We start from the raw sequence: 18,699 nt of genomic DNA on the forward strand, positions 1-18,699 counted from the left end.
TTCTGTATTGCCAGCAAGGTCACCCTTAAAGTCGGGGGAGCCGGAGCCCAGCCAGGCCATTTAGCATAACAGGCTGAGCCCTGACGGTACCGTTCCGATCCTTTCATTTGAAGGTCAATGCTTAGCAGATGCGTCGTGGAAGGTTGGCAGCCCTGCATTTGTTAGTGCCAGTGGGGCACAGCTGCCTCTTAACTGAACCATGGCCTGCCTTACCTTGTCACTGTGGGGGCACTTGGGAGTCTGCTCACCTTTCCTGGCTTACACGCAGAGCAGAAGCAGCTAGGGACAGCGAGTTCAGGCCGACTGCGGGTGAAACGAGGGCACCTCACCAGGCCCAGGTGGCCCATGAGGCCAGGGTCCAGCAACAACCCCCACTAACAGCAGCCCCTGCCCACCACAGCTGGTATTGGGGTGCTTGTATATTGCAGGTGAAGAGACGGGAGACCCCTGGCTGCCAGCAGGCCCCCTCCTCAACTCTGTGTGGCTCATTCCCACCATAAAAGCAATTTCCAAGCTAGCTCCCTGCAGAGAATTAGCATGACATGCTAAGCCCCGACAGTACCATTCTGATTCTTTCATTTGGAGCACATGCTCGTGATAGACTTTCTTTCAAATAAGTCATTTTGTGTTTCCAAGGGAGAACGTTTCTCTGGGCTCACATGACACCCCAGAAGACAACAGCAGCACCGCAGTCTCCGTTCCATTCCAGACACTACGGCCTCCCTGTGGAAACCTGGAGAGCGCCTGCAATTGTAGCTGTGTTCCTACCACGCTCCTAGAATAAGGACCACTGACCTGCAGGTGCATGCTCCAGGGAATATTAGTTTGCATGCACTCATGCTGCTCGAGGGGACTGGAACACCAGCCTGTGGGACGGCAGGAGGCAGGGGCCCCAGTGCAGGACCCGGCAGGCTGTATAAGGCAGGAGACCCACTCAGAGGTGAGGGAGATGATCCTTTCGCCTAAGTTCCCCAAAATTCCGGCATGCCTCCTAGGAGTAAGTGTAGCTCTCGAATGTGAGGCTACCTAAATTCATATTAGCCAAAGTCTTTTTTTACCTAATTGTCTAAATTGGATTAAGGGAACAGAAAACAGTCATTGATTGGTCAGAGTCCAGGGCAACCACCTGGCCATGTTTTATTAGTGGCCCAGGATTACTGGCCCTTAAAGGTCAGGGCCCTGTGCACTCATGCATGCTCTGCACACCTGAGCCGGACTTCCTTCTCAGGGCAGGCTAGCGAGGGCGCTTTCTCTACACCTCCACTCAGTGCTTGCAAATTTAGGCTGGCATCTTATGTTCAGGAAAGCAGAGTGAAGTCTCTCTTGGCTCTCCTATCTCTGCTTTGGGAGTTGTTGCATCTGGCATGTTTATTTCCATGTGGCTGTTATTCCCTGTGCAGAAACCCCGCACCTGTTAATCACACTGGGAGGCAGGTGCTGTTGAGCCCACAGCTGTTAACAGCTCCTACAGCTCAGAAAATAATGCCATCAGAGGTCGTCTGGCAGGTCCTGGTCAGAAAGTAGCTATAATTGAAAGTGGATGAGATCAACTACATATCTTGAGCAGTCCACACTTGATTCTGCTAAAATCGTATCATGGTATTGAGGTATTATAAAAATGACTTGAAAACCGGTCTTGATAAAGCCAGTACATGCATTTGATTTCAGATTGGGTTGTGGTCAGTACTTGCCTGGCGAGGGCAGAGCCTCTGTGGAAGGTGAAAGAATGGCCCCCAGAGATGTTCTCTAATCCTCAGACCCTGTGAACATGCTAGGTTATGTGGCAAAGGAAATTGAAGTCCCAGATGGGATTAAGGCAGTTTATCAGATGGTCCGAAAACAGGGAGATTATCTTGGTTTATCTGGGTAGAACCAGTGTAATCACAGGGGTCCTTATCAGTGAAGAGGGAGGCAGAAGAGGGTGACCAGGAGATGGCAGCCTGAGGAGGACTCGGCCTGCCGTTGCTGGCTTTGAAGGTGAAGAACAGGAGCCGAGAGCCAGGGGACGCAGGTGACCCCTGGAAGCAACCTTCCCTAGAGCCGCCAGAAGGAAGGCAGCTTGCTGACACCTCGATCCTCGATCTTGACCCAGTGAGACTGTTTCAAACCTCTGACCTCCAGAACTGTCAGATAATAAATTTGTGTTGTTTTAAGCCACTGTGTTTGTGGAAACTTTTTACAGCAGCCATAAGAAACTAATGCACCTTCTTGACCCTGGTTTCTTAGCTTCAGCAATATTTACATTTTGGTCTGGAAAATTTTTGCTGTGGGGGCTGTTCTGTGAATTGTAGGATATTTAGTAGGCTCTCTCACCTCTACCCACTGGACGCCAGTAAAGCCTCCCCTCCCCAAGTTGGAACAACCAAAAATGTCTCCAGACGTTGCCCTGGGGGGGTGGGGGGGTGGGGAGGGAGGGAGGGAAAGTCCCCCAGCTCAGAACCCTTGCTCTAAACTCACCTTGAAATATACACCTACCCTGGTGCACATGGGATTCCGGTCACTGACCTGAATTTTAGGAAGGATGGCTGTGTATTTAAGTGTATATTATAAGGTGGCAATTAGGAAGGATGACTGTGTATTTAAGTGTATATTATAAGGTGGCAATTAGGAAGGATGACTGTGTATTTATGGCCCCACCTGTGTGCTCTGGGGTCTCAGACTGTGACGTTCCTGCATGTATCGCACAGGGGCCCCTCGGCACAGCAGTCCCTGAGGCCTCAGTCTGCAGCAGAGATGGACATTAGGGAGTGGTGGGGTGTGTGGTGAACCAAAGGTGCAGGTGCCTTTGGAAGGAGAGAGTCATCCCTCAGTTCTAGCCAATTGTCATATCAGAATATTAGCAGACCTTGTTTTTCAAGAGTATAGAAATCAGAAATGTGGTGAGGAAGCTCCTAGTTTGAAAATGCAGGATAAACTAGCTCTTTGTCTGTAAGCCAGTTCCAGCCTGCAGGCCTCACTCCTGAGACCCTGGATCGGAGGCCTGTGCAATGACCCTCTTGCCATGCCCTTGCATGTGAGAGCACCAGCAGGAAGTCCGGATACTTTTCTGGTGAGACTCTAACAAGTCCCAGAGGAGGAAGTGAACCTATGTATTGATTAAGGGTGTTACTACCTTGACACCACTTTTCTGCCACTTACACTGCCTCCGCCCACAGCTCGCCAACCTCTCCAAGGCCAGTGGCCGGGGGTCGTTTGCTGTCTCCTGCTCCTCGCCTCCCAACCAGCCTGCGGCCGAGGCCCGGACAGCGCACCACTGCAGCATCTCGTGGACCTCCTGCTCCCACTGGCACTCAGGGCATGCCGTCCTCTTGCTTGTTGCTTCCTAACAGTGAAACCGCCCTTGCAAATTAATAAAAAGGGGTGCAAGGCGAGAACTGTGATATGGGCCTAGCTAAAAGTAAGGCACAGACCTAGCCAAAAATAATGATAATAATTAGCCACCGTCCCCCTGTTTACTTCTCTATAATTGCCACTCTGAAGCCACATAGCACTCTCTGGTCATAGAGATTCCTAGCTTTCTCCATAGATAACATCACCTTTTTGAAACATATGGGTGGTTTCTGACATGTCTTCCAGGCCCCGCATTCCAGCGGCACGGCTCACCCACCCAGACCAGCGGCGCCTACCCAGGAACTGACTCAACTGGTCTTGAGAGCCCCACCCAAGAACCTGGTCAGCAAAGAAGACAATTTCTACAACCCTATAGTTCCACCCTGAACCCAGCCAATTAGCAGACTCAATTGCCTATGCCCAACTGTCTTTTTAAAAACCCTGTCTCCCAAATTCTTGCGGAGGCAGATTTGAGAAATTTCTCCCGTCTCCCCGCTTAGCATTATGCAGAATAAACTCTTTCTGTACCATAAACCATGCTGTCTCAGCGTATTGGCTTCCTCTTGGACAGCAGCGGCAACAACAGGGCCTTGTGTCTTCACCTGACCAGGTTCTCCTGCACACTCCACTCTGCAAAGTTACCATCCAAGGTATACATTGGGTAAGATCTTGTCACTGCCATGCTTAGGGCTACTCCTATCACTGACAGATCAAAATACAAGCTCCTTGGCACAACATACCTGTCCAGAGAGTGGTGAGTAATCAGATGTGCCTGGAGTATAGGGAGCACCAAAAGGCAGAAACATCAGGCAAGATCTATATTTTAAAGAGCCTTGAATGCCATGCTAAGGACTTGAAGCTGCACTGTATAGGTAACGGGGAGCTATGGAAGGTTTGAAGCAGAGAAAGACCTTGCCTAGTCTAAATTCTGTAAACCTCCACCCTCTGCTTCCTTCATATCACTTACCGCAGTTTGTAATTATTTCATTTGCTTATTTTTTTCCATATCTCCTATTAAATTTCAAGCTCTGGCAGGAAACAAACCATGTCTGTTTTGTTCACATTTATTTCTCTACTACCCCGTAAGTGCTTGGAACATAATTAGAATTCAATAAAGGTCATTGAATAAATGAGCAAATGAAGGATGAACACAGGAATGGACGAGTCGAATCAACACAAAATTAACCATGGGTTCCATCCAACCCATACCTCACTGCTCCTGTTTATATACAAGATCCTTCCAAAATATATCGAGATAAAATGCATATTACAGTGAAGCTCTGAAGCAACAGGCTATAGCGGTAGTGACCGAACATTAATGATGTGCATCTTACTGAACAAAGCACAATGCAGAGCAGCAACTAGCAAGCAATTAGAGGAATAAGACATTCAAAAGTGCACACACATACCATAATTCATTGAAAAATCTGCTCACTGTTACTGGGGGCATAAATGCCAGGATTTGGTATTCAGCTCTGTCTAGCATGGAAGATCGAGAGAGCCAGCATTCTTTATTCGGCTATGCCTTCTTTTAATTTAAATTCAAATCAAGTTGTTTAACGATTTGGACATACACTGTAATGTTATTACAGTCTTCTTTGAATAGTGAGATTTTTCTCAGTTATTCAAATTTTTAATAATATGCAAGCATCACTTTATACATCATAAAAACAATAAAACTTTAAGAAATGATTTTTAAGAAGGGAATCAATTTATTATGCGTTGTCTGAAGCCCTGTAATTGATATTTTTCAAATCATTTTAATATCGCTTTGATCCTCAGAACCATGAATTTTTAGAGCAGGCAGAAATCTTGCCTGATTATCTCTGGTTTCACAGGTGATTTTTGACTACCCAGTGTCCCTCCCCCACTGCATGTGATTCTAGTAAGACTGTCAATCATGGGTATGGGTAGATGGTCGGGGAGGGGGCATGCAGGGAGAACAAGATCCAAATGAAACCAAATACTCAGAGTAACTTAGATAATTTATTTCTCTGGAAACAGTAATTAATCCAGAAGTGCTCACATGGGCCATTAAGACTATTTCTGTTGGGTGGAGGATTGTTCTCTTTATCCTGGCCCACAAGTCAGAGAAGATGTGGGCTTGGAACTGTCATTCAAACCTTGCATAACAGATATGCCTGACTCAGCACGTTGGCCTTCCCAGAATAGTATTAAGTCTATCTATATATATATTTTTTTTTTTTTTTCTGAAAGTTTGAATTTATTTTCTGTCATGGGCATCAGAAAGAATTCTTAATAAATAACCACCCACAACTAATGCCACCTGTCCCTTTTGTTAAGGTCTCCAAACAAGAGGACTCCACAATATCTCTTGGGTCTCCCATTTCAAAGGTTTTTTTTTTTTTTTTTTTTTTTTTTTGAGACAGAGTGTCACTTTGTTGCCCGGGCTAGAGTGAGTGCCGTGGCATCAGCCTAGCTCACAGCAACCTCAAACTCCTGGGCTTAAGCAATCCTACTGCCTCAGCCTCCCTAGTAGCTGGGACTACAGGCATGCGCCACCATGCCCGGCTAATTTTTTTGTATATATATTTTTAGTTGGCCAGATAATTTCTTTCTATTTTTAGTAGAGACGGGGTCTCACTCTTGCTCAGGCTGGTCTCGAACTCCTGACCTCGAGCGATCCACCCGCCTCGGCCTCCCCGAGCTAGGATTACAGGCGTGAGCCACCGCGCCCGGCCCCATTTCAAAGGTTTTGAAAGCATTTCTTATGTTTAAGTTAAACTTTCTGTTACATTTTTAAATTAGAGACTTCTGTTTCTACCTGAGATAGATTAACAGGAACTGGATATCCTTACTACTGAAATAGCCAAGAAAAACAGACAAAATATATGCAACAAAGGTTTCCAACTCACTAGATACTAGCAACAAAGGACAGCCATTCCTGAGACGGCTCGCTAAAGAAGTGAGCCCTGTGACTGCCCCACATCACCGCCTTGAGAGGGTTTGCAGGATACGGCATAAGGAGGGAAACCTATGGATTCTCTGAAGTGAGGAAACACAGCTGAGAGTCTGGGGAGACAGAGAGAGACAGAGCCTGCAAGACACAGCAGCAAGAAACAGAGCTGTGCAGAGAATGATCTGCAGAGCTTGCTTCTCAAATACTCAACAGAGTACTGATCAGCATATGCATTTGAGGAAACTACCTGAGGCTGGAGGAAATCCATATGGAAGGGTTAGAGAACAGCGTCCAAGAGCCACACAGGACTGTGAATAGTGCCTATTCCTACCAGCCAGACTGGAAAAACACATAATCCATGGCACACTGGTAGAGCACTCAGGAAAGTCATGCTTCAATAGTAGGAAATAAATAGCCCTAGACTGAGCACTGCTCTGGACCCATCTAAAAAATCATAAAATCAAGACCCAAATGGATCAAACTGTTTCAAAGTAACTGAACTCTCTCCCAGAATAATGTTCAAAGATATTTATAGGAATATAAAAATAATCAACACCAAACAGGGTAAAATTCACAATGTCTGGCATCTAATCAAAGACTATCAGATGTGCAAAGAAGCAAGAAAACATAACCCATAATGAGAATAATAATCAATGAAGAGAAACTGACACAGATGGTAGAACAATCACAGAAGGACATTAAAGCATTTATTATAACAGTATTCTGGTATGTTCATAAAGTAGACACATAGAAGGTATTTTTAAAAGATCCAAATGGAACTCCAGGGAATGAAAACTATAATGTCTCAGATAAAAAATATGCTAGATGGCATCCAAAGCAGATCATTTCAAAGGAAAAGGTTAATATTCTTAAAGGCATAGCAATAGAAACTACTCAAAATGAAATACAGAAAATAAAAAGAATCCCTTCCTTCCACCACCCTCAAAATGAAAGGAGCATCAGTGAGCTGCAGGACAATTATAAGCAACATAATACCTATGTCTCTGGAGCCTTCAATAGACAATAGAGAGAGGGGTGTGGACAGAAAATATATTTGGAGAAATAATGGCTGAAAATTTTCCAAATTTAATGAAAACTATAAAACCAAGGATCAAAGAAGCTCAAGGAAACCCAAGCACAAGAAACATGAAGAAAACTATTCCAAGACACATCACAATCAAATTGCTTAAAACCAGTGATAAAGAGTAAATGTTAAGCATATCCAGAAAATACTGACATATTATACACAGAGGAACAAAGACAAGAATTACAGCAGATTTCTCCTTGGAAACAGTGAAAGGAGGAAGACAGTGAAGCAACATCTTTAAAGTACTGAAAGAAAAACAAAACTGTAAACCTAGAGTTCTATACCCACTAAAAATATATCCCCAAACAAGGGCAAAATGAGGACATTGCAGTCATATAGCAGCTGAAAGGCTTCATTGCCAGTCGAGATGCACTCCAAGAAATGTTAAAGGAAGCCCTTCAGGCAGAATGAAAATGATACCGGATGGAAATCTGTATCTACACAAAGGAATGAAGAGTAGGGGGAATGGTAATAACATGAGCAAACATGTAAGTTTTTACTATTTAAATTTTAAGTCACTCTTCCTTCATCTGGTCCTTTGTGACCTCCAATTCTTCATTAAAGTCCTTCATATAAATGAGACCAATCAAATTGCTTCTCACTCATCTCTCCTTTTAATTTAATATCCTCATACTATTGATTTTTTTTTCTTACCGGACTCACTTTCTGCATCTTCAGGACTTGTGCTGTTCCTCTCTATACCCTCTCTAGCTTCTCCCCGCCTTCTTGGGCTACGTAGCCAAATGCTCAGAACAAGCATCATTTGTGACAATAAACCAGAGTGGTTGAGTGCCACCTGCTCCGTTAGAGGACTTTTGGTTGCTTATGCAAATGCTTTGGTTGCATTATCCTTGTCCTGGAAAGTCATGGTGCATATTAGCATAGTAAAGTCTCTGGAAAGGTCATTACTAAACCATCCTAAGCATTTACCCCAGAATTTCCCCACCTTATTGACTACGGGATTCTTAGCACACAGTTTGAAAATTATTAATCCCATTCAATGTCTTCGTTTTATAGGTGAGAAAACTAAAGTACAGAGAAGTCAAGTAATTTGCCCAGGATCACACAGCATGTCAATGTCAGAACAGAGACTAATACTTAAGTCTCTGGAATAAGTCCACTATGCTTTCCCCAGCATTCACCTCAGAATTCTTAGGATTTTCCATGGGAATTTCCTATTCCTTCAAATCAATCTCATGGCCCACAGCTTTGCTTTTCACACTCAGGTGTGTTTGCTTTGTTTCCGTAGTGTACCTCGTACATCTCTGCAACTCTGTGAATCAGTGGATGCCTGGGCATTTGGACAGGAATCAAACCTTCAGATCACGAGGCTCTGCAGCAAGTTCATTGTGAAAAAGCCATCAGAAAAGACAATACTGTGCCTTCTCGGAGGTGGCAGTTCCACTTGGAATTGGCAGCCATTTCTCTGTCATCACTTAGTCATTTCTCTGCTCGGCTCAGACGGCAGCCCTGGCCCTGCTGGGAGTGACAGTCGCTGTGCTGAGCAGAGCCCCACTCCAGCCCCACCCCACCTGGCCCTCTGTGAGCAAAGGCTGAGTGAAAGGGGCAGATGTGGGGCCCAGACTATTTTGACAGGAGATTCATTTTCTTCCCCTCCCCCCCAAAAGACGTTTTAATCTCCGTATGCTTGGATGAATTAATTCTATTCTCAGTGAAAAGCAAAGAGGAGCAGCAAGAAATTATTCTGGGTGGGTTGAGAAGGCACCTAGGAGGAAATGCACAAAAAGAAAACCTCAGAGGTTTTCAGTAACAAAAAACAGTTAGTAATCAGACCTACCCAGCCCTAATTTGCTCATCTGTGCTGGACATTGTGATTAAGGAAGGCGGGGGAGTTTTTGTTTTTTTTTTTTTTCTTTTTTGCTTCCTGTTATTTAAGCTTGATGGTCATAGAATTCATCTTAAAAAGAGTCTTAATTTTCAGGTTGGAAAAAAACAACCTAACTGACATGTTTAATTACGAACATGAAGCCCCCTGGGAACAGATAGCCTAGATAAGAAGGCGAGACAAAGAGGAAATAAATTGCTCCTCATAATGACGGAGAATTTGGGATTTGACCAGAAGTTGCTCCCTAGTGGCTAGAAGTGGAGTGAGGGAAAGCAGGGGACAGTGCCCAGCAGAAGGATAAGGGGCAAGGGCTGAGGCAGGAAGCTTAGCCAGTGAGAGATTTCCTGCAGCAGAATGACTGACAACACATTGGCGGTACCACGACCCAGCCCCTTCTCTTGCCCCAAAGCTCAGTGCAGGGCTTAAAGAAAAACGGTGCTATGAGAAGAGAACAGCCATAGGAAAGAAGACACCGGTGTGATCAAAGGCCATTGAGGTGGAACAGTGGCACATGGGTCAGGATCCCTATGCTGTTTTTATCGTTATATTAAATGGAAGATTAGGCACTGAAAGTCAGCAGTAACTTGGTCACAAAAACAAGATCTCATCTAAACCTCACATCTGGGCTATGCAGAATTATGATCCTGTTTTACAGACATGGAAACAGAACTTGAGAAAGGGTAATACATCACCTGAGTTCACTCAGCCTTTGCCAGAGAACGGCAGAGCCAGACTGCATACCCTGTTCCTACCCACTCAAACACATGTGCTCTTAACGATTCTGTTTTTTTTAAAACTTGCATGTCCCAAAACTTAATTCTGGATCTCCTTGATGGTAGGGAGTGTGACTTATCTGTTATGCAATACTTGCCCAGTGCCTGACATGCAGTGGCTACTCAGTATGTGTACGTTACATTGGAACAAAGAAATGAAATGAAATTATATGAGTTCTTTCATGAAGAATACTCCCCAGATTGCTCAAAACTTAACTAATTTTCCTGAAGTCATATAGCAAGAATATGATACACTATCCTGTAGCCCTAATTAGCCTCAATTAAACGCTTGCTGAGGACCTACTGTGTGCCAGGTAGAGCTAATCAGGCAAAAAAGTAAAGACGAGACTACAACTGAGGCATCCCGAGTGCTAGGGGAGCAGAGGGGGACACCCAGCTGAGTGTTTGGACGAGGAGGCAAGGACTAGTTTCGGGCAGGTAACAGCTGACACCACACAGAAGACTGAGAGATGCCAAGTCCCAGGTCTTCAATAAAGGCAAAGGTTGAAGCAAGCAGGCATAGGAGGAAACAATGGCTTCTTTCTCCAGCTAATATGGGTCAAATTCTTTGCTTTTCCAGAAAACAGAGAAGCGTGGACACCCTTCTCAATTGGCCCCAGACCTCCCTCCCTTTCTGAGCTTGGGTCTCAGAAACTGCCCAACCTTCGCTCTAGTGAATATAATCAATTCAAGAGTCGCCAGCTCTCGCCAGTTCTGCACAGCCAGACTCCCTAGGGCAGCACTGTCCCATATGGTAGGCACGAGCCTGATGTGGCTTTTTAAACTTAACTGAAATTAAATAAAATTAAAAATGTTTCTCAATCACAGTAGCCACATCTCAAGTGTGACCACATTGCCGAGTGACGCCTTACTGACAGCACAGATGCAGGACGTCGCCATCCCTGCAGGAAGATCTATTGGACTCTGGGGCTCCTTTGCCTTCCCAGGGTGGCCCAGAGCTCTGCCCCGGAAGTAAACAGCATTTCCTCTTCCTCCCGGCCAGTTTCCTGTTCTGCCCCGGCGCTCAGTCTGCTCTCGTGCCCAGCCTGGGGAGTTTGGGTCTGGACTGCCCCCTCCTTAGTGCCTGGGACCTGCTGCTCTAGTCACTTCTTGACCCTCGCTGGTGAAGTCAGGCTCTCACGTGTTCTCCCACGTCTCTGAGCACAGCCGTTCAGGTTAGCACGACCTCATTCTTCCCCGGCCAGGCAGTCTACACGGCAGTTCTTCAAAGGAAGCCTATGCTTTCCCTCCCCAAGCACTGAAGCCTCATGCTTGAAGCATGCTTTTGCCCCTTAGGAGGTGATTTTAGTGACTTTGGGCAAATCACTCGACCCCCTCAGCAAAGTGCAAAAATGCATCGTGGGAAACGACAAAGGTTCCATAATCCTACAAAGTTCCCCTCATGGCTCTTTGTCTGTGTTCTTTCCCTGTGAGATGATAATCAGGAATCCTCCTGGCTTCTCCAGTTGGCCTTTGCATGCCAGCCTTGGGGCAGGCACGCCACATCTCAGTGGAGGCTCTACCTGCCAGCCCTTGCCTTTCTCACCACGCCTCTTCCCAGCCTCAAGATGCCCTCGGGACTGACCCGACTTTCATATGGGCCATTTGCTCCTCTGGGGACCCTTGGTTCACCAGCCTTCGCCTTGCCTGGCAGTCATCCCTGGTGAGACGGTGCTCCTGGAGGGTGGGGAGCTTAGTGACCGTTCTTGGCCAGAACAGAGGCTGTTCCTGCCCCATGGGCTCAGCTGTGTGTCTCCCTGGGCTCTATGGTGCCTTTTTGCTGCTTTGGAATACGGTATGTACAGAGCCCCAGGCATTACTCCCCAACAACATCTTTGGACCCACATCAAAATGGATGTCTGTTGAAAAGAATGCTGTGCCTTCTCCATCCCGCCTCCTTAAGGAGACTTTCCACACAGATGTCAGAAATAATGGTGTCTGTGTAGGGGATCCCTTTGATGTGGGTGCTGGGCATTGTGTTGGGTGCCTTGTCATGACTGCTCACCACACTGCAAGCTAAGCAGTGTTGATTCCATACTTTCTGAGGAGGAAACTGAGGCTCACATAAGTTAAGGATTTCAGACGGGAAATGGCCAACCTAAAATTAGGGGTATCTGACTTTGACCTTTCTGTTGGTCCAGACTCTTTCTACTGTTAATACCTGAGAAGGGCTTAATGTGTCATATCTTCAGGGGAATTTGCTATCTTTTTCAGAAAGTACTGGAAATGAGTCTTGAAGACTTTCTGATGTGGGTTTTTAGGTACCTTGATAGACAGCGGGAGTCATAATTTGGGCAGCAGTCTGCCTGGTACTGCTCAGCCAACCTCCCGCTGGCCCTGCGTGGCCACCACAAAGCCCCAGCTTCCCACATCTCTTCCTTGGGCCAAACCCAAAGTCCTGAGTGGGAGCAGAGAGATGGTGTCACACAGTGCCCCCAAGGTAGGAATGCCCTGCCAAGTCCTTTCCATCCAGGGTAAGATCCCAAAGTCAGGGCAAAATACTAGGCAATGAGAGGTGAGGAAGAGGGAGAAATCAATAAAGGAGTCATTCTTCAACAGCAGCAAAAAAATTTTTGGACACAGACTGTGAATGATAAAGCTTCCTGGCTTCAGGAAATCGATTTTGGGTGGAAATCTTGGTTCATACTGATTCTTTTGGTTTCCATAAGAATCTTTTGGTGATAACAAAAGCTCTGAGTGTCTGGAGTAAATAGAGAACCATAGTAATTATTTGCACAAATGCAAAGTGAATTATCTGGAAGCAGAAAAAAATTCAGCATGAGTATCAAAAACAAAAAGCCAGGGGCATAAAGAAGACACTTAACAAGAAACACTGATGTGCCCTTGAGTGTGCAAGGACACCCAGGGAAGTCCAGGGCTCTTTGTCTCTGCCGTCCTGCCTGGGTGTGTGTTGGAGGAAGGAACTAGCACTTATTACACTTGGACTATAAAACTTTTATATACAATACTTCATGCAAACTTCACAACAGCCGCATATATGAGACTGGCCATTATTTCTTGACAGCTAAGTGCCACAGCCTGGATTCTAATCCAGATTCAATGTATTCCTAAACCCATGTTTTCCCACCCATACCATGGTGAATGGGGTCTCTTGGCTAGGACCCAGGGGCCAGCTTTCTAATTTCAGCTCTACCAATAAGTACTAGTGTGAGCTTGGGCACCTCCCTTCCCCTTCCAGAGCCTCAGTTTCTTCATTTGTAAAAAGAACATGTTGGCTTCAATCTTGTCTGCTAACACTTTCTTCTAATAGTCTGTGGTTTTATTATTCTAATTGGGCACTGGTTGTCTCATAAATAAGACACCTGTTTTATTCATTCAGCTTTTCCCTTCATAGTGAGGGTCCATCAAGATTTCCACTAAAGAAAATATTATAGACAAATTGTGATTGGTGGAGAAAATTGAGGATTTCCTCTCAAATTCTTGTAGATTTTTTGCATGTGTATTAGTATCTGAGTGTCTACTTGTTGTTTTCAAAATTGAAGACATGCTGGAGAATATTTATCAAATATGAGTAAAGTATAAAAAATTGCAGTAAAATTACATCCACATATCCACTACCCAATTTCAAAGAACATGACCTTCAACTTTTGTTTTTGAGACAGAGTCTCGCTTTGTTGCCTGGACTAGAGTGAGTGCTGTGGCATCAGCCTAGCTCACAGTAACCTCAAACTCCTGGGCTTAAGCGATCCTACTGCCGCAGCCTCCTGAGTAGCTGGGACTACAGGCATGTGCCACCATGCCTGGCTAATTTTTTTCTATATATATTTTTAGTTGGCCAGATAATTTTCTTTCTATTTTTAGTAGAGATGGGGTCTCGCTCTTGCTCAGGCTGGTCTTGAACTGCTGACCTTGAGCCATCCACCCACCTCGGCCTCCCAGAGTGCTAGGATTACAGGCGTGAGCCACCGCGCCTGGCCGACCTTCAACTTTGAATACAGCCATAGGTCCTATCCCATCCCATCCTCTGAGAGATGACCACTAATCTAACTTGGTATTAATCATTCACTAGCTTTTCTTTATATTTTACCATGTTTTAATCCCTTAAAAATATATTGTTTAACTTTACATGTTATTGAACTTTATATAAATGAACTAACACCACATATATTCCTCTGGAAATATGTATATAGCTTAACAATATTTCCCTGAGAGTCATCCGTGTTGTTGCCTATAGCTATGTTATTTTACATGTTTAATAGGATCCTACTGGTTGATTACACCTCAGTATCTTTATCCATTCTTCTGTTTAAACACATATTCACATTCAAGTGACTTCCTTGTTTTCTGCTTTCATGACCAATATGGCAGTGAACATCTTAAACATGTCTCCTGGTGCACACGTGTAGGGATGTTTCTGGGGTATATATCTAAGGAGAGGAGATGCTGGGTCTTAGGAGGGCATTCTCAAATTTACTAGGTAATGACATTTATTTCCAAAGTGGTCACCCTTCACTGGGAGTAAAGGAGAGTTTGTGTTTTTCCACCTATTTCTCAGTACATAAAAAAATTTTACCAATGTTACAAGTCATAAACAGTAACATTATTGTTTTATTTTGCATTTCCATGATTATGAATAGGTCAGATTTTTTAAAATGGTTATGAATGTTTTATTTTTCTGAAAAATGTCCATGTCTTTGGCCAGTTATTCTAATGGGTTCTTTGCATTTTTCTTACTGTTTATAGTCCTCTATTCTGGACTCTCATCTTTTGTCATGTATACAAGTTGCAACTATCTTCTATACATCATGGCTTGCTTCACTCTTTTTATGATGTCTTTTAGTGAACAGAAGTTATTAACCATAACATAATGAATTTATTGATCCTTTACAGGTAGTGCTTTTTGGGTCTTAAGAAGTCCTTCTTAGAGGAAATCATTTTCAGCAAGGTAAAGATATCCTATATTATCTTCTAAGTTTTATAATATTTTCTCCCATGTTTAAGTCTTTAATTTGTCTGGAATTTTATTTTTGTGTATGATGTGAAGTAGGGATTCAGCATCGTTTTCCATATGGATAACTAACTGTCACAGCCTCATTTGTTAAAGGTATGCAAGTTTGCGCCTAAGTTATCTATTCTGCTCTATTAGTCATTTTTTAAATATCCCTGTGCCAATACTTCTATATCTGTTCTAATAAATCTTGCTACCTTGTAGGAAAAATGCCCCTTTCTCATATTCTTCTTATTTTGATTATTCTTCACCTATAAAAATTTTACATTCAGTTGGTCAAGCTTCATAAAAAGTCTTAATGGGATTTTGATTAAAACTTTAGATAAATGTGAGCACTGCTATTTTTACATCTTATATTAACTTTATCACCAGGTTCTGGTTTACATTTTTATTCATGAATGTAACAGACCTGCAATTTCCCTTTACTGCATTGACCCAACTCTGCTCTTAATATTAATGGTGCAGCCACATGAAAAACTGAGTTCTCTTATTCTTTGGATGTTTCACATTAGAATAATCAGTATCTTGAATGTTTAGTACAAAAAGCTTATAAAACTGTTTGGATATGCTGTTTCCTTTGAAGGAAGATGTTTTTCAAATTGTTCATTCAATTTCTTTGCTGGGAATGTCTGTTCTTTCTCTCTCTTATTGGATCAGTTCTGTTAAGTTGTATTTTTCGAGGAATTTAGCCTTTCATCTATGTCCAAATTTATTGACAAAGTTGTTTGTAATAGCCTCTTACCGGTTTACTCTCTGCAGCTTCTGTACTTTGCCATTCCAAATTTTTTATGCTTTCTCTCTTTTCTCCTGATTATGGTTTCAAATAACCAACTTTGACTTTGTTGATCTCTTTGTCTTCTATTTCATCAATTTCTGCTCATCATTTCCTTCAACTTCAGGGAAAGGGGATGCTATTCTGCTGTTATTTATATTCCTGAAATAGATATTTGAGCTCACTAATTTTTAGCTTAATGTATGCATTTTAGACTAAAAAGGAAAATAAAGTGTATCTCTAGACCTGCTTTAACTATACTCCACAAGCTATTTCTAGTATATCATTGTTCTATTTTTTTGTCAAATTTTCATCATAAATTCTTGACTCATGGATTATTAAAAACCATGTTTCATTTTTTATTGATTTTCAATTAAGGGTTTTCAATCCTTAAGGGTTTCTTTTTTTTAATTGCTATTTGGCCCCATGTATGATCAATTCTTTCATTCAACAAATACTGAGGACCCATATGTGCCAAAGTACTGTTCTAGGTGCTTAGGTTACGTCAGTGAATAAAATAGACCCAAAAAAGTCATGCTTTCCTGGAGTTCATGTTCTATTGCCAATTCTTGGAATGTCCCATGTATGTGGACAGAATGTATATCCTTGTTGGATGTAGTCTTGTATATGTCAAGATTGCTTTTTACTCAAATCATGCATTTGCTTACTCATCTTTTTACCTGCTCAGCATGTTGATTTCTAAGAGAGAGATGTAAAATTTCCTGCTATGGTTGTGGTTATTTCTAATTAACATCCTAGGAGGCCTATCTTTTTGAAAGACAAGAAAGCTGATGCTCAAATCAAGAAACATGCCCTATTTCATCATGTTGATAAGGGACGAATCCTAGATTCTGACTTAGTTGTCTACATTATGACAATATGAACTGTACAACTGCTGTCATCTGTGTTGCTTAATATCCTCATCTAATAATAGCACACCAATTTCTTTCCATCCTCTGGAAAATCCCTTCTCAAATTATCAGAGTCCCTGCTCCATGGTCCACAGCAAATGTGCCCACAGCTGGCTGTCATAGTATCCTGAGCCACACAACCGAAACCAGGTTAATGACAGTCCCTCCCCTGGAGACGGATATATTTGTGTTTGCTCTTTTGCTTTCCAGTAAGTTCATATGGTTACTAGCTATGTCTGAATGTATTAGGGTACTTGGCTCACATATGTTATGAGGCTAATTTTTGTTCAGCTGTTTGTCAAGGACATTTTTCTCCTATTTGTGATACTAATTGCATCTGACGATGTCCTGAGTCTCATTATGTCTTCTCCACAGCTGGAATACATAAACTTCCACTTTCTTTAGTTTTTAAAATAATTTTTAGGGCCAAATGGAATTTACTGCATTGTTATATAAAGTATAGTTTATTGCAAAAAATTGTTAAGCAGTACTTGCCAGGAACTGTGCTAGGAGGCATTGTGGATTCAGAATTAAGACATATGTCCCATCTATAAGGTCACGATGTAGTAGGGAAAAGTCATGTTAATAAATGTGTGCCATGTGAGGGTTATGTGAGCAAGAGCACTGGGGGCAGTTCACTCAGCCAAAGAGTAGGCAGTCAGGGAGGGCTTCACGAGGAGGTGACATTTGAGTTGCACCTTGAGGTAGATACTGATCAAGAAAAGCACATTCCAGGAAAAAGAAAAAAGCATCTGCAAAGAGAAGAAACCTGATTCTCCATATATATTAAATTGTCAGTGATTTTTAAAGTAATTTCTTTTTATTTTTTATTTTCTTTGTGCTGCTCTATTCCCATTTCTCACTGACATTCTAATCAGGGTTTATATGGGGCCCCTGCACTGCCACTCCGCCACCCTTCTCCAGCCATGGGCAAATATCTGTAACTGAACACAGAATTCTTTCCTGAGTCTTCTCAACACTAGGTCCCATGATTAATAGAAATAATGGAGAAATTAATAATCAATCGTTATTAGTAAAAGAGAGTATGTACATGACAGACGCTTGCTCACCACTCTCATTCAGACTGGCCAGAGACTTGGAAAGGGTGGACATGCAGAGGTGAAGCAGGAAGAGCAGGCTCTACAGTGTTAGGTCTAAGGCAATAGAGTCACCTGGGGGTTATTTTAAAATTCCAAATCTCAGGCCACACCTCTCTGGGGGTGGGACACAGGCTTCAGGTCTTTCAAAGGCCCCCAAGTAATTCCAATGTGCAGATGAATTTGGTAATGACTGCCCGAGGTGTATTTCTTAGAAAAAGCCACATTCATTACTCACGTAGGGCTGGAGGGATTACCGAATTGTACTCGCTGGGAAGAGGATTTCCTGCAGCAAGACTGAGGCCTCCAAATCTGAAGTCTGGTCACTAAGGGGATGATGCCAAGAGTCAAGACCTGAGGGGCCTGGCTGCAGAGCAGGATGTCCTCACCAGGGGACAGAAGCAGAGATGTGAGCTGCACCAATGAGGCTGAGCTTGAGCTCACCTGCAGGCATCTTTTTTAAAAAAATCAGTTTTCATGGCATGATGCCAAATCTACTTATTAGTAGAAATGGTCATTTCTTATTTTCATTTCTATTTTTTCAGAAATGGGTAAGAACTACAGCTGTCAGAGAAATCAGCATAACAACTGAATGAGAGAAATTTTGCTAAATTCACCTTTTTACTCCAAGATAATAAATTTGCATACAGCAAAAAAAGTCTCCAAACCAAACACCCAGGTACTTAAAAATCAAATGAAATGATATTACGCTGCATTCAAAAGACCTTTCCTGTGAAACAGAATACTAGGTAGTACTACCGTTTATTTGAAAGTCATTTTGACAACACTGTGCATCTTTAAAGTAATTAGAGTTTTGGGTTAGAGATAATTGAGTATAGAAAACATTGCTTTGAGAGAGAAGCCAGTATCAATGGTGCCTTAATCTCTTTGCTAAAAAGGAAAAGTCTTATCTCTTAATTATGCTACAATGACTCAAAATCTTAAGAGAAAAAGTCTTCAACAGTTACATTCATTCACAATTTAAAAATCTCTC

This window comes from Lemur catta, chromosome 11 (genome assembly GCF_020740605.2).
Source record: "Lemur catta isolate mLemCat1 chromosome 11, mLemCat1.pri, whole genome shotgun sequence".
In the NCBI taxonomy this organism is placed as follows: Eukaryota; Metazoa; Chordata; class Mammalia; order Primates; family Lemuridae; genus Lemur; species Lemur catta.